The sequence below is a fragment of the Echinops telfairi genome, unplaced genomic scaffold, assembly GCF_000313985.2.
Source record: "Echinops telfairi isolate 266 unplaced genomic scaffold, ASM31398v2 ScPeMD7_25;HRSCAF=90, whole genome shotgun sequence".
NCBI lineage: Eukaryota > Metazoa > Chordata > Mammalia > Afrosoricida > Tenrecidae > Echinops > Echinops telfairi.
Window position 1 is genome coordinate 20,262,078 of NW_022103922.1, and position 8,861 is coordinate 20,270,938.

Sequence of the window (8,861 nt, forward strand, 5' to 3'; positions counted from 1 at the left end):
CTCCCACTCAGGGGATACCCTTGGCCGGCTCCTGGGCTTCTCACTGCAGTCCCTGAGGCTCACAGCCTCTGGCCACAGGTCTGCAGGGGCATGTGAGTTCTGGCTGGTGCAAACCTATGTAGTCATGGGGTGGGGGTGACTCGGGATGGGGGACCTATTTCAGCAGCGACTGGCATGAGTCTCTCGGCTCCTGTTTTGTTGTGGCATCACCAGCTACCATGCCTGCTGGCTTCTGCTGGGGGCTAAGACCATTCTTGATGCTGCAGAGGACTCTACCCTCCAGCCCCACAGGAAAAACTGCTCTGAGAACAGTATTCGGAAGGGCCCTGAAAGCTGGGTGCCCCTGAGAGTCTCTGGGGAAAGGTGGGGGTGGAGATGGGGCTAGGCTGGGAAGAAACTGAATCCCCAGAGAGCATGGGAGACGTTTGGGCCAGAGGTCTCAGGAAAGGCAGAGGGCAGCTGGTTCCAGAAGAGCTGGACTGGCCAGTAGAGCGCCCTCCAGCCTCCTCATGAGAACCTTTTACAGGTCCTTTAGGGCCTAGCCTGACACCAGACACACACCTAGAAAACAGAGCGCAGGCCAGATCCTGGCCACACACTCCCCAGATGGCCAGGATTCCCAGTGCAGTGAACACCTGCACACCAAGCTGGCTATGAAGTCTTTATGGAAGTGGGAAGCCTCATCTTTCTAGCCCAGAGAGGCTAGTGGGTTCAAACTGCTCACCTTGGAGTTAGTGGTCCATCCCATCAACCGGGACATCAACATGAATGAAAAGATTTTCTCTCACCATCAGGTGGACTGAACTCAGAGCAACCCGGTAAAGGGTCTCCTGGACTTTGAGTCTTTAGAGGAACAGACAACCTCATCTTTTTCCCAAGGAGTGGCTGGTGACCTTGAAGTGCCGACCTTGCAATTAGCTACCCAACGCTTGCCCTTGAGATGAATGGGAACTCCAGGTCAGTTGATTGTGCTCATGCAGAACTTGTGCATGCATCAAGAGACAGTTGTGCCAACAGAACAAGGGATTTACTGCATGGTTTAAAATCAGTAGGTGTGCAAGCAGGTTGTATCCTCTCACCATATTTTGTCAACATGTATGCCAAGCAAATTATTAGAGAAGCAAGATTATATGAAAAAGAATGTGGCATCAGAATTACAGGAAGGTTTATTAATAACCTGTGATATGCAGATGACATAAGCTTGCTTGTGGAAAGCGAAGAGGACTTGAAGCACTTCCTAATAAAGATCAAGAATTGTAACCTTCAAGAGGGATTACAACTCAATGTAAAGAATGCAAACACCCTCCCAACTAGACCAAGAGGTAAAACTGTAAGTGGAGAAAAGGTTGAAGTTGTAGAGAATTTTGTCTTGCTGGGATCCACACTCAATGCTCATGGAAGCAGCAGTCGAGAAATCAAAAGACGAGTTGCCTTAGGTAAGCCTGCTACACAAGACCTCCTTAGAGTATTGAAAAAACAAGGTTGCTTCTTTGAGGACTAAGGTGTACCTGACCCAGGCCACGGTTTTCAATCGCCTCGTATGCATGGGAAAGTGGGACATTGAAAATGAAAGACCGAAGATACACCGATGCGTTTACATTGTGATGCTGGAGAAACTATTGAAACGCCCATGGACTGCCAAAAGGACAGATTGATCTGTCTTGGAAGAAGTATGGTCAGAGTGATCCTTAGAGGTAAGGGCGGAAGTTACATACTTTGGACGTGTTGTCAGGAGAGGCCAGTCCCTGGAGAAGGACAGCGTGGTTGGTAAAGTAGATGGGAAGTGAAGGAGGGAGGCTCTCAAGGGCATGGACTGACGTGGTAGGCTCGAGCAGGGGAACAATTGTAAGGGTGGCACGGGAACAGGTACTGTTTCGTTCTGTTGTGCACAGGGGCGCTATGGGTTGGAACCAACTTGATGGCCCCTAACAGTAGCAACAACACACTCCCCTCAAGCCCCCCACCCCCCCTGGCCAACACACACACGGCCAGGTGGAGCTGCTACTCTGGATTCTGGGGAAACTCTGAAAACACTTCAAGCCCTGCCCTCAAAGTCCTAGTTCATTAGGTCTGCTGGCCCGATGCTGCCTCAAGACAAATGTTAACATGAGCAGTTCTATATTAAGAGAAAACCCTGAATATAGTCCCTTGAGCTCTATTAAAGGCATGAGAAATCATTTATTGATTTTTCAAAAGAAAAAAAGCATACTAATTGAAAAAGAAATCGGTTATTATGTGAGAGCTGTGGTTGAACTCAATAAACATTGGCTGGGCAAGTATGAGGTGTCAGCAGGAGGAGGGGGGTGGGGGGGGAGAAGGCACTATTCTTGACCTCAAGCTATGCCCGCTGGCGACAGCATAGCGTACATGACTGCCGGACACCAGGTACCATGTCAGGAGGCCATGTTGCTTGGAACCTGAGTTTGTCCTTCCCTAAGTCGCACGTCATGTCTGCACACTCTGCCCAAATGCTGACTGCAAAGCTCCAACTGCTGCTGCTGGGACACTCCAATTGTGGACCAGTGTACACATGCCCATTGTCAACAAACAGCACCCAGGCATGATGCAGATACGCATATGTTGTTATTATTGTTGCTGCTAGGTGTTAGAAGTTGTTAGAAGCAGCAGTCAAGAAATCAAATGTCTAGTTTTTAATATTTTCGGCTCTCTTTTCAGTTGAGGTTTGTCTGTTTCACTTTGTTATTGTTGTTGGGTTTGGGGTATGTTGTTCTGTATATGAAATGTAGGCTCAGCAATTCTATAGAGAGGTAACTGGATTGGTCTCTTGGAAGGTAGGGTGGGGAAGGTTGGGGGGAAATAGAGAGCTAATAACAATGAGTATAAGAGAGAAGAGAGGGTTATAAAAATGATTGTGGTGAGGATTGCAGACAACTCCTCTTAATATAATTGGATTATTGAATTGTATGGTAGGTAAATTATCTGCCAATAAAACCATAAAAAATAAATACATTGAATGTCCTTGGGCCAATCTACTGCAAAAGCCTGCTGTGAGGTTTAAAAAGCCAGGATTTCCCTCTGGTGACTTAAGATGCACCGAAGACTAGGCTGCGTCTTTTCGACAGTCTCTCGTGCGTCTTTTCGACAGTCTCTCGTGCGTCTTTTCGACAGTCTCTCGTGCGTGTGAAGACTGGGCGGTGGGAGGGGAGAGGACACCGGAAAAGGATCGATGCCTTTAGACTAGGGAACTGATGGAAAATCCTGAAGGAGCCAGTTAGCCTTCGGAGAAACAAAACCTACATGCTCCCCAAAACTTTGTCTTGCTTACTTTGGGCATGTCCTTAGGAAAGACCCATCGTGAGAAAAGGTCTTCATGTTTGGCACAGGAGTGGGGCCGTGAGTCCAGGGGAGACGCTCACTGAGATGGGTAGACACAAGAGCCACCACAAGGGAGTCACGTATCCCACCCAGCGTAAAGAAGGTGCCATTTCTGGCCATGTTTTGTTCTGTCATGTGCACGAGGGGGCTTCAAAAAGCTTGAGGGGAAATGGTATTAAAAGGCAATGGGATTTCCCACAAACGTTTTTGAAGTCCCCTTGTAAGGTCACCATGACTTAATAGCAACGAGCAATGTCTGTGCCTCAGAAGAGAAGCCTACTTCAAAACCTCACTGCCCGTCGAGTCCGTACCAACTCATAGTGACCCTCTAGGACAGGAGAGAACTGTCCCTAGGGGCTCCCAAGAGTGTAAATGTTCACGGGACTGGAAAGTCTGATCTTCCCCCCATGGAGATGCTGGTGGCTTCAAACTGCTGCCCTTGTGGTTAGCAGCACAATGCATAACCCACTAGGCCACCAGTAGGGTTAGCAGGCCACCACGGAAGTTTAGCAGACATCTGATTTAGTACCACCCTCACCACAGCCACACTTATCCCCAAACCAGCCTGATTCAAGGTGAGCTGAGAAGGTAAAACGGTACAAAAAAGTCAAATGGAAGGAACAAAGGTACCGGACTTATTAAAGAAGATCATTCTGAAAACGCGCTATCATTTGACTGCTTGCCAGGTACCCAGGACTGTGGTTATATTTTACATCATTTATAAATCGAATCCATGTATTTGGATGATCTCCTTTAATGCTGATCATAAATCTGAGAAGAAAGTAAAATTTTCTACTATCATTTTTTACAAGGGAGGAAGCTGAGGCTGAAAACACAACTAGGTCAAGGCCACACAGCTGAAAAAAATGGCAGAGAAAAGATGTAAGCCCAGGTATGCCCCTTCCTAAAGACCCTCCTCGGAGCCAGGGACCTGGTCAGACTGTGCAGTTACTATTGTCATTCGAGCTTGGGCTCTAAGACTGTGTGAGCATCACGGGATTTCATACATGAAATGTGACCGAGATGAGAGCCCAGGCGTCAGCCAAGGAAAGCCTATCAAGGGCTAGGAGGAGGCTGTGAACAGCAAACCAGCCTACAATTTGCAGGCCCAGGGGACTGAGGCCATGGGCAGCGGAAGAAAGGGGAAACCTAAGCTGGGACCAGGCGTGAGTTTGGGATGTGGACTGTATGAGACCAGGGGACTAAGGCTCATTCAGCAGAATCTCAGGCCACAAACATGTGTCACCACCTAGGAGACAGTGGCAGGTCTGGGACTGAGTCAAGGGATGGGCAGATTCGCTCACTGGCTCTGCCAGCCTGCTGGCCCATTTCCCTGGGTGACAAGTGGCTGCATTTCCTGGACACAGAGCAGCTCGGGCCCCACTGTGCTGCAGCCAGGAGGCCTTCCTTGAGTTCTGGCTCTTGACAGCTTTCCGACACAGCGCAGGGAGCTCCCCGGGCGCTTCCCAGGGGAAGCTGAGCACAGTCCAAACGATGGGTGGACAAAGGCCTTTTTCGGGCACAGACAGAGTTGTGTTGACACTCCTCGGGACAGAATGTCTCTTGCTCACACTCACCATTCCCTCTGCCCCCACCTTGGCAGCCATCGCTGCAGGCCTGGTGTGACTCACAGTCAGGCTGAGGACATGGTATTTCCAGACTTAACTCTCCTCCCCTTGTCCTGCCCCAGGACCAGGAGGAGGCAGCAAGGCCCCCAGGCTCTGGAAGCCGGCGGTAGGTAGTGTGTAGAGAAGGCACAGTTTGTGCCAGGCAGAGTCCAGGAGACTTGGCATCGGCATAGCCCTGGGCATCTCATGATTATGGCCATGAGAAAGCTGAAGAAGCTGAGGCTCGGCGAAGCTCACTTGCCCCCACATCAAAGTGAGTGAGAGAATGGTAAGGCAGAATCAAAGCTGCTCTCCCCAGCCACCATGTTTCCTCCCCAATCCTCGTATTTCCAGGGATGAGAGCGGTCATTGCTGTTGGAAGCCAACGAATTGGCTCCTGCCAAACCCCACGGGGGAAGAACCGAACCGCGCTCTCCGGATGTTCCAAGGCTGTCACCTTTCAGAAGCAGACCACCAGGGCTGTCTTCTGAGACAGCTCTGGGAGGGTTGGCTCCTCCTACCTTTCAGTGAGTGGTCCAGTGCTTAACCATGTGTCCCACCAACGAACTGCTTTATGAACACTAGTTTTAAATGCTTCTGGGCCAGACATGGACTCAGTCATTTGATCCATCCAAAGAGTGATGAGAGAATTAGGAGCCTCTTTCCTTTTAGAGATAAAAATCTGAGACCCAGAGAAGGGAAGGGGGAAGGGGGAAAGAATGTGTCCCCTACGGTCCTCAATCCCTTCACCCTTCTTGCAAAAGAACATCCAAGGAGGAGCAGACCAAGGCCCACGTGACTTCAAGTTCAAACTGCTCACCGACCATCCTGTGCTGCTGAAGGAGCAGGGGAGAGGCTCTGGGGAGAATGGGAGGGATGGCTTTCAGGTGGGGTGTATGTATGGAACAGCTCTACAGCTTGGCTGCCTAAAGAGGGTAGAGGAAGAAAAGTTGGGCTCCATGAGCAAAAGAAGCACACATAGGTGGACGGGAAATTCCCAAGGCTCTTGGAGACCTACAGGCGAGGGGCCATCCCACTGAAAATGAAACCTTACTTGTGGGCAGCCCTTTCCCAGCATGAGTGCATATTTTCTGTGGAGCGGCTTCGAAGGGTTCGTGTACAAGCAAGCGTGACATTTGGAGCAAGGAACTTAGGAACATGAGAGGAGGCGGGGGTTCTTGAGCTGGTGGGATTCCACTAAGAGTGGTTCCAAGAAGGGGTCCAATCATGACAGAAAGTGGGTTGATGGACTCTAAAAATGAGCCCCGCAAAGGCAGAAAGAAGCCGCACTAGTCCTGGCGAGGTCCTGCCACACTTCCAAAACTCAGCTCGTTCCTTCTGCTCTTGTTGACGGGGAAGGGGCGCCCCCATAAGACTCTAGTCAATGGCTGATTCCTGAAGACCTAGAGGTCGGCCCACCCTCTACCCTTCCCTTGAGGATGAGGATGCATGTTGGTTTAACTCACCTTCACGGAGTACTTGCTGCCCAAGGGCTAGCGGCAATGATCATTTTGTGGATAATTTGTAACTTGATCAGGGGGGGACTTGAGGAAAGTGCAAGAAAACAGTAAAGAATGGAGTTGGGATTCCCAGCTGCACCTCTTCTTCCAAGCACATTGCTCTTGTCATCACACCCGACTGCTTTGAGAACAATTAGCTAACGCTCTGCTTCTTCCACAGCCAACCTAATAGCCAATGGCTCTGAGTACAGTGAATTCAAAATCGCACTGGTCAGGTGGGTCAGGATCTGCTTGATAGACTCATCTTTGTTTCTCGTCCTTTCTGGGAAAATGTTCAGTAATCTGAAATATTGATGGAAAAAGATATAGACAGACAGACTTTCCATCGGGTTTTGGTCCTCGCTCGTCCACCAAACGGAGTGAGCTTGGAAACAGTCACTGAATTGGCCTCTCTCGCTTGGAGAAAAGGGCCTCGAACAGCGCTTGGTAATTTTGTTGATGCTCACTATTTCCCTCTTTGTGCTAAAACCACTCGGCAAAACTGCGTCCAAATTCCATAGCAAGGGACCCAACTGTAGACAGTGTTGAAAGCGTTCGGAATGTCTGCTTTTGACAGCAAGTTGGCCCATGGGTCTGACAGCCTGGTGCCCATAGAGCCCCACCCAGGAACACTTCCCTCAAAACAGCTTCCTGGGACAGAAACCACTCTGGTTTGAAACATATTCCCTCCCCTCAGAAAAAAAATAAACAAATAAAAAACCCTCTCCAGCCAGCAAAGCCCTTCAGTTTAAAATATTTAATTAATACCTTCACAGGGGCCTGTTCCTTATTAAAGACTCTTGGGGACCATGTCTTAGGGGCAAGGCTTTGTTCTAAGCAGCTCTATGTGCTGCAGATAAAGTACTGGAATGTGCTTTCTATTAAGCACAGAGAAGCTGGCCTGCTGCTGTTGCAACCCCTTTGCCATCATGGTGACACACTCAGACCTAATCCAAGTACAACATCCAAACACACACAGTGTCAATCCGCCCGCTTAGTCAAGAGAGTGCTGGTCAAACCACAAGAAAGGGCTGCTAATAAGCCACGGGGGGTGGGGGGTGGGGGGTGGGGTGGAAACTGGATAAGGACTTCCTTGTTCTCATGTCCCAACTGAGGAGGCCACCAAGTCCCAATGCTCCCCAAACAAGAGCGCCCTACTCCTCCTTGTCTAGCCTCTTCTGGGCCCTCCTATCCCCAGGCAGGTGATAGGAAGCCCGGTTAAGTTTCTGCCTTCTGTGCGAGGAACCACCTCTTAGCGCACTTCTGCCTCAGACGCTGCAGGCAAGGCAAAGGCTTGCTCAAGTCACTCATGCTCAGAGAGCAGGGCTTGGGTGTTTGTTTTCTCTTTCTTGTTATTAAAACAGTATAGGCACCATTTCAAAATCTCTGGAAAATTCAGGAAAAGCAGAAAAAGAAAACGAAGAAGCCACCATACCCCTCCTACGTAGAGGTGACCCTTGGGCACAATTCTTGCCTTTTGGGTGTGTGGTGTCACAAAGCCGGGATGACAGAACTTCGCCACATTTGTCATCGTGTGCCCCTTTTATCTTACATGGAGGCTGAGCATCGCCCGCGACGTCACTCACCTGTCTTCCGCCCCAGGATTCGTCAGCGCGGGACCAACATGAATATGACCCATGATTTCCCAGCTGATCAATGGTACCGGCCTGGGAGACTTTCACTCTTGGAAACAACAGTGGCGAGCGCCTTGGGCCATCCGTCTTGGTCCATTTGGGGGATTCTTTCCTAAGAACAGATTCCCAGAAGGGGAACAATCAAAATGAAAGCTATCGATATTTTTTAAGTATTTGATACATTTTGCTAAACTTTTCTCTCCAGAGCCTGCAGCATTGTATGACTTTACTGCATGTAAGAGTGTCTGAGGCACTACATTTGCTCCTCATGTTTTACTCAGCTGTATCAATCTAAAGACATAACGTTTTATAAAGCAGAAAACCATCATGAGCCTGCTGCCCCTACTCCTACATCATCCCAGCACATCCTCCTCCTCTTACCCTGCTGTTACATTGGGGGGCGGGGGGGGGGCGGATAAAAAGCCCTGGGTAAATGCACCCCCGAAGCCCCCTACAAAGAAAGATGTATCCTTCTTCCCATCTGCAGTGAGCTAGGAGCAAACTTAGGAGGGTCTCTTGCAAAAGCTAGCATGGCTAAGAGCAAGGATTTCAACTTTGGCCCTTGTACTGCAGCCAAGATCTTGCAAAGAAGTTGTTTATTTTTCTCTGCTTTTCCCTTTGATAACCAACAAATTTAATGCATTCATTGAAAATCCCACCAGTCTGCTCCCTTTCCGAGAAGCAGAATGAAGTCATCAAGTTCCCATGTTCTGACAGATTGGTTTGGGAGCCACGGAGCCACGAAGGGAAGATAGGCCCTGCCTGTAGAGCCAGGGGTGGTTCAA